Below are 8,375 nucleotides of genomic sequence, written 5' to 3' on the forward strand. Positions count from 1 at the left end.
TGTAACAGTTTCATGTTTTAATATAATTTAGTTTAATTAATTAGAATTTATTTTTACATCATGTAGTATAGTTATCTTATATTAAGGGAATTTAACTATGGTTTTAATTAATAATTTTTGGAGTCTTCTTAGCCCAAAATTGAAATACAAAAAAAGACATGGTCCAACCCAATTACCCTTGGCCCATTCTTCCCAACCCATTAGCCCATTTAAGTGCAAGATTTAATCCTAGCCTTCTATTTTCTTCTAATCCAATGGTCATCATCCCTTCTCCCTCCATATAAAATACCCAATTGTAGAAACCCCACCCCAAGTTTTCAATTCCAAAAACCTAGACCCTAAAAAAATCCATTAAATCAGCCGTTTTTCACTTAGCACAAGAACACACCCTAAGAGAGATGGCAGCCGTTTTTTTTAAAAAAAAAAAAATCTAAAGACTCTTTTCTTCATCTTCAACCTCAAGCCAAAAGAAGACAAAAATGAGAACACCCCCTTCCTGAGCTTCTCTTTCTCCATAGCGACATCTCATGAGCTCTTTTTCCCTAAATGAAAACCCGCTCTTTTACCTCCAAATCGATCAGCAAAAAAAAACCCCATTACAACCCAAATTTCAGCTCCAAAAAGCTAGGAATAGCAGCTGCAAAATAGCTCCAAGAACACCTCAAATCCAGCTTGAAATTCAGCTCCAAAAGTAGCAAAGTTAACTGTAAAACCCAGCTCAAAACCGGCCCCAAACCGTCCTAAAATCACCTAAAACATTCAATTCGTCGAGGTCGTCGAGGTCACCATTCGAGTGCGCCTGTCGCGAGTCTTGTTCGGGTTCGTTGTAGATTTTACTTCGGGGTGTATTCAAAGGCTTATTTTTAATAAAAGTTCAGAAGGAATTTTGGCTACAAAAGGTTTCATTTCTCACTTTTAATTTCATGTTGTTTCAGTATTCTTTGTGTTTACATGTGAGTGTTGGTTTACTTATCTATGTTATAGTGTAGTAGGAATTTTTATTTTTATGTTGAGCATTTAAATGGTGTTAATTGGATTTTGGCTTGATCATTGAAGTAATTTCGGGTGTTCAAATATATTTGGTCTGTTTTGTCTTTTGTTTCTTTGTCAACTACACAGAGATTCTCTGTTCATTTAATTCTTCCCTATATTTTGAATTTCTAAAGTTCTTGAATCCTATTGAAATATCAGTTCCTCTATTAGTACTAATTATTTAATACGTTTTTATGAGTACTTTATATTGGAATTAAAATTATGAATTTCACTCCTTTTTGTTTGAGTAGAAGAAGCTTCTAATTGTTATTTTTGTGCACTGTTGAAGTACTGGCATTCCGGTGAGAATATGTATTGTTAATATATTTTTCTTAATTCTGGGCTCTTGTTGATTTTTGTAATCATTTTAGTTTGTAGATGTGATATTGACAAATCACTCTATGGATTGAAATTTTTGATTGGGTATCTTTGTTCTTGTGGGTTATATGTCTAGTTTTGCAAATCTGGACTTGCACACAAACAAAATAAGATGGCAAGTGAAAGTGACCAAATCTGTCTACTCTGCATGCAATATTTTCCAAAATTAACAAAATATAAGCTTTTTAATGTTGATGGCAAGAACCTTTCTGGAATTGGATTCCTCTTTGAAGGTGTCTCTGTGCACGATTTTTCTTTTGAACATTTAGGGACGATTAATAAATAAATCATTGCAACTATGAGTACGGTTCCCGTGGCATGGTTGTGATACCTAAATTAATTAGTTGTAAAAATAAATATATGTAGTTTAACTAATTGCTTTTCCTTGAATAAATTGAGGCGCACCATGCCAAATAAAATCATCAAAACTCATGGCCCTCACTGAATTAATTTTAACCCTTTAGAAATCGAGGTGTGCCATTTAGTTGAATTTTCCATGGCCCTCGCAAAGTTGAAAATGCGTAGTTGCTTTAGGCGCATAATTTAAATCAATTTCCTTAAACTCGGGTGTGCATTTATGTGACCCAAATCCAAATCTCAACAACGTTTGATAAAATGTGTCGTGGACCGCGGGTGCATTTATGTGACGTGGTTCAAGATGTATTCTAGATGACGTTGAATCTTTCCTAAAAAATAATTAATTAAAAGCGGTTAATAATTTAAAATTGAACCATAGGCTAAACATGTATTAAAATCAGACAATAGGCCAATTATGATAGTTTAAGAGACCGTGCTAGAACCACGGAATTCGGGAGTGCCTAACACCTTCTCCCGGGTTAACAGAATTCCTTACCCGGATTTCTGGTACGCAAACTGTAATACAGAGTCAATCTTTTCCTCGATTCGGGATTCTAAACCGGTGACTTGGGACACCATAAATTATCCCAAATGGCGACTCTAAATTTTAATAAAATAATCTCGTTTTGATTGTCACTTCAAGTGGAAAAACTCCCTTATACCTCCCTTCTGGGGGTGCAGGAAAAAGGAGGTATGACACCCCATATCAAATTTAGAAATCATTAAAAAGCCTTAATACTTTATCCTTGGTACTGAACATTGTCTCATCACGAGAATGGACCAAAATTTTAGTTGACAATGTTGAACCGTCATTAATGGCTTTGATTGATCTACTTGAACCTAGATCTTAGGATCTCCAGTCTTCTAGGTAGAGTTAGCGCCACAATGACTTGTTCTTGGCCATAGTCCCATTCCTCTCGATGATTTCTCAACTACCTCTCTAGTTATGCCTTTTGTAAGTGGATCTGACACATTATCACTTGACTTTACATAGTCAATCATGATAATTCCTCTAGAGAGTAGTTTCCTAACGATTTTATGTCTTTGTCGTATATGACGAGATTTACTGTTATACATAACGCTCCCAACCCTTCCATTTGTCGCTTAACTATCGCAATGTGTGCATATTGGTGCCAACGGTTTGGGCAAAAATGGAATGTCTTCCAAGAAATTTCAGAGTTATTCAGCTTCTTCATCGGCTTTATCTAAGGCTATGAACTCAGACTCCATTGTAGAGCGGGCAATACAAGTTTATTTGGACGCCTTCTAAGATACCGCTCATCCACCAATAGTGAGTGTATATCCACTTGTGGGCTTAGAATCAGCTGAACCGGTGATCCAATTTGCATCACAGTATCTCTCAATCACCGTAGGATATTTACTGTAGTGCGAATTAAAGTCCTGGTAATGTTCTAAATATCCCAAAACTCGTTTCATTGTCATCCAATAAGATTGAGCTGGATTGCTCGTGTATCGACTCAATTTACTTATAGCACAAGCTATATATGGTCGTGTACAATCCATGATATACATTAAGCATCCCAACATACGAGCATAATCCAATTGTGATATGCTTTGGCCTTTGTTCTTTTCTAATGCAAGATTCACGTCAATTGGAGTCTTTGCAACTTAAAACCCTAAGTGCTTGAATTTTTCAAGTATTGTCTTAATATAATGAGATTGTGACAATGCCAGACCTTGAGGAGTCTTATGGATCTTAATTCCCAGAATTAAATCAGCAACTCCCAAGTCTTTCATATCAAACTTGCTATTGAGCATACGCTTAGTAGCATTTATGTTGGCAATGTCATTACTCATTATCAGCATATCATCCACATATAGGCAAACAATGACTATGTGATTTGGAACATTTTTAATGTACACACATTTATCATATTCATTTATCTTAAAATCATTTGACAACATTGTTTGGTCAAATTTCGCATGCCATTGTTTAGGTGCTTGTTTTAGTCCGTAAAGGGACTTAACAAGTCTATATACCTTTTTTTCTTTACCTAGAACCACAAACCCTTCAGGTTGTTCTATGTAGATTACTTCCTCCAAATCTCCATTCAAGAAAGCCATCTTAACGTTCATTTGATGAATTTCAAGACCATACACTGCAGCTAATGCTACTAACATCCATATAGACGTAATTCTTGTAACTGGAGAGTATGTATCAAAATAGTCAAGACCTTCTCGTTATCTATACCCTTTGACTACAAGTCTTGCCTTAAATTTTTCAATAGTGCCATCATCTTTCATTTTCCTCTTAAAAATCCATTTAGAACCCAAAGGTTTATTTCCACGAGGAAGATCAACCAATTCTCATGTATGGTTTTTCAATATGGATTCTATTTCAGTATTGACTGCCTCTTTCCAAAATAATGATTCCGAAGAAGACATAGCTTCTTTAAATGTTCGAGGCTCATTTTTCAATAAGAAATTCATAAAATCTGGTCCAAATGAAGTAAATGTTCTTTGACGTTTACTACGTCTTGGATCCTCCTGATTAAATGCACTTTCTTTTGTTTCTTCCCGAGGTCGTTTAGATCCTTCACCAATCGATGCAAATTCCTTTTTATATAGATATATATTTTCAAAGAACTCAATATTATCTGATTCAATAACCGTATTATTATAAATGTCGGAATTTTTTTATTTATGAACCAGAAATCGATATGCTTTATTATTGGTCACATATCCTATGAAAACACAATCAATGGTTTTCGATCCTATTTTTACCCTTTCGGGTTTAGGGACTTGCACTTTTGCGAAACACCCCCACACTTTAAAATAATTCAAGTTGGACTTCCTTCCTTTCCATTTTTCATATGGAATTGTAACGACCTGGCCGGTCGTTTTATGTATTTCAGCCCTGTTTCCCCCATTTCTGCTTCTTTATATCTTGTTCAGCTATATTATATGGTGTCGGGTTGTTTGGTTTGAGTTCGGAATGATTTTGTGGAGGAATGAGACACTTAGTCTCTCAAGTTGGCCACTTAGTTGGAAAAGTCAACTAGAAGTTGAGTTTTGAGTAAACAATCTCAGAATTTGGTTTTTATGTTTCGGATAGCTTCGTGTGGTAATTTTGGACTTAGGAGCATGTTCGGAATGTAATTTGGAGGTCCGTGGTAGATTTAGGCTTGAATTGACGAAATTGAAATTTTGGCGCTTTCCGGTTGGTAGTGAAAATTTTGATATCGGGGTCGGAATGGAATTCCGAAAGTTGGAGTAGGTTTGTGGTGTCATTTGGGATGTGTGTGCAAAATTTCAGGTCATTCAGACGAGGTTTTATAGACTTTTTGATCGAATTCGAAATTTGAAAGTTTTTGGAATACCTAGGCTTGAATCCGAGGGTGATTTGATGTTTTGATGTTGTTTTGAGTGTTCCGAATGTTAGAACAAGTTTGAATGATGTTATGATTGTTTGGTTGAAGCCCCGAGGGCCTCGGGTGAGTTTCGGATGGTTAACGGGCCAATTCTTGGTGTTAGAGAGTTGCGGATTTGCTGGTTCTGTTTCAGAGGGATTTTGTTCTTCGCGTTCGCGAAATGATGTTGAGAGGCGCAAGTGAGTTACTCTTCGCGTTCACAAAGTATGTCCCGCGTTCGCGAAGAGGAAAGGCAGTTGAGGGCCCCCTAGGAATTTGTGCATCGCGTTCCCGTTCGCGAAGGCCTTGTCAGCTGAAGCTTCGCGTGAAGAGTGTCAAGTTCGCGTAAGAGGGATTATTGGGCAGTGATTTTTGTGCTTTGCGAACGCGAGGTAGTGGCCGCGTTCGCGAAGAAGGAAGCGTCTGGGCAGAAACTTTAAGTTCAAAAACGAGGGTTTAGTCCATATTTTCAAAACTCATTTGAGAGCTCGGGAATAGGTGAATTTGGAGAATATTTTCAAAGGAGTAATTGGGGTAAGTGCTCTTCACTTGTCTTGGGTTAAATTCCATAATCTAGTCTTGATTCTTATCATTTAATTTGAGAATTTAAGGTAAAAATTGGGGAAAATGGAAGAAAATTGGAGAATTGATTTTTCAGGATTTGGAGGGTCATTTGACGTCGAATTTTGATGAATTTGATATGGGTAGACTTGTGACTGAATGGTTTTCTAGTACTACTATATATAAGAGAACAAGGGGGTACCAACACAGCTTTAAGGAAGTGTACAAAGAGTTACTTATGTTGTACTGTAAATGTGTTTGTACTTCTTGGCTATTGATTTCATTGCCTTTTGTGGGCCTGACTATTTAACACGTGTACTTATTCTCGGTAAAACTCAAAAGTCGAATCAGCAAACATAGGTCTCCCTCTGCAATTTCTTTCTCCTTCCCGGCGGTGGACTTCTCAGCCAGAAAGACATCAAAAACCATGGTCAGTCCCTTTTACATCTGTCAAATTTTGCTCCCTACATCTTTCTCCTTAATTTGAATTGTGTTCTTCAAATTTCTTTGTTGGTTTCTCTTGATAGATTTTCTGTGTTAGTTTTGCATGTGTGGGAGATTTTGATGAAAAAGTGCATCTCATTAGCGTTTTATTCTTCAGTTTTAGGTTTGCATCTTATATTTTAGTGATTTTTTCTTCTATTTTAGCATTTTATTCTCTTAATACCAGCATCTTCAGAAAAAATTGGGAAGCTTTCTTAGATTTTTGTCGATATTTACGTTGCCAGGGAGTTTTTTCATCTAAATAAGACTTGAGAAGAATCATCAATTCAATTTAATTTATCTTTTTAGTCCAAATTTCTTCTCCTAAATAGCCACTGTTCCTTTCTGCTCCTTTTGTTTCCAGGTTACTTCTTTCTACCTCCAACTTGCATTGTTTGCTCACTCTTGAGTACTTACAGGTAAGCATTTCTTATTCTTTTGAAATAATTTCTTGCTGGATTTTCGTACATGCATGTCATTTGTTCTGTCTGATCTCTTTTTTTGTTTGGGTAATCAAACTTAAATCTTTCTCCTCTTCATTTACGATGATTACAACTGAATATTAACCGAGTCTGCGTGAAGCTATCTAGATAGATTGTTTCCTGCATTTTTCTTATATTAGTGGATCCATCCATCTGAAGCAGTATATCTTCTATTGTTAGATATTAATGCAAAAATGCGCATTTTCTTATGCTAATCTTTATACTATGATTTTGGATGAGTTGTATCTTTAAAAATTAGTAGTTCAAATTCTAAAGATAGATAAACATTACCAAAGTTTAGTGAAGTTTTCAGTATTAATTCATTTCTTATTTATCAAAATATATTGGTTTCTGTTTTTCTTTAGCCCTATGTGTTAATTATCAGGGCTTTTGTACTGTCACAAGCTAAATTGGGGAAAAATCATCATAGAATTAGAGTGACAATGAACAAAGAAGGTGAAGTATCTCAGTGGGTCATCTATATCCTCACACTCCATCTAATACTATTTTATAAAAATGGGTGACTATTAGGATAAAATTAGATCCTATGATAGGTATTCGATTGTTATAATGGAAGGACTATGTCCTTAGCTTGTTCTTGTTACTATCCTACTTTATTCATACAATAGTAATTTGTCATCATTTATTGAGAGTTTCTTGACAGTTTGTTGACTGAGGTTCATGGTGATTACTCAGAAGATGTTGACTTGAAAGTGGATAGACTAGCAAAGAACGCTGCACCTGATGCAAGTAAATTTGTTGGAGCTTAAATAAATTTAGATTTTGCATGACCTATTTTTTGAACTTGCTTGACTTAAATAGCTTTTATTTTATTCATTCAATTAGTAAGTAGGTTATGTTATTTTCTTCTCATTTTATTGCTGTAGAATTTAGGAACAAAACTACTATATATAAGAAAAGTGGTGGAGCATGTGGTTCTAAATAGGACACAGGGAATACAACTAATACATACATTTGACTTGAATTCATTTGGAATTGAGATAGTGATATTGATCGATCAATAATCATTTCGTAAGCATAAGTCGATAAAGACTACGATCTTAAACTGAAGTGTCATTGTGCTGCCTCAATTTTGTACACGCAATTCAAATGTACTCACAAATGTAATGTCAGATCTTCTATTTTGCTGCTAAAAAGGCCTTCCAATCAGCAAAGAGGCAAACCAGTGTATGAAATTGAATTTTCTCGACAAGTCCAGTGGTTTTTCAGTTGTTGTAGCTGTTATTTCATATTGAGCTTGCCTCAATAAGTCCCATCTTAATCTTTTTGAGATCTATTCGGAAGGTCCATTTCTGCATTGTTCTTCCTTCTTTGGATTAAATAAGAATTAATAATTTGTTATTTTTTTAAAGGTCTGTGACTGTGTGAAAATTGGATCGAGCTTTACCTTTGAGCTCCTGAATATGTTGTGCTAAATTATTAGATCTAATTTCTATTACAGATGGCCGTTTGAACTGGAAAGCTGAAATTTTTAGTTTCCTCCACTTACTTTTTGTTATTTGGATCTATTTAATAAAAGATTAGATGAGTCTGAAGATTGTATTATGCAAGCTAGAAGAAAAATATTATAAAAGCTATAAAGAAAACTACAAATGCTTGCTGCTTTGGGACAATATGCTTTTCAAAATGAAATTGTCAATATTTGGTGCTATATGGTTAAGAAGTGGAATTTGAGGGGATCCATTTTGCC

At 35.3% G+C, this 8,375-nt stretch overlaps 1 long non-coding RNA gene across 1 annotated transcript; it reads left to right on the top strand.

The window, feature by feature from the left end:
• Positions 1 to 331: 331 nt before the first annotated feature.
• Positions 332 to 7,686, top strand: LOC107804000 (uncharacterized). Its single transcript, XR_001652147.2, has 4 exons — positions 332 to 899; positions 6,042 to 6,129; positions 6,547 to 6,601; positions 7,329 to 7,686. It is a non-coding gene; the product is annotated as an uncharacterized LOC107804000 (long non-coding RNA).
• Positions 7,687 to 8,375: the final 689 nt, after the last annotated feature.

Source organism: Nicotiana tabacum, chromosome 7 (assembly GCF_000715075.1).
Source record: "Nicotiana tabacum cultivar K326 chromosome 7, ASM71507v2, whole genome shotgun sequence".
Classification (NCBI taxonomy): Eukaryota; Viridiplantae; Streptophyta; class Magnoliopsida; order Solanales; family Solanaceae; genus Nicotiana; species Nicotiana tabacum.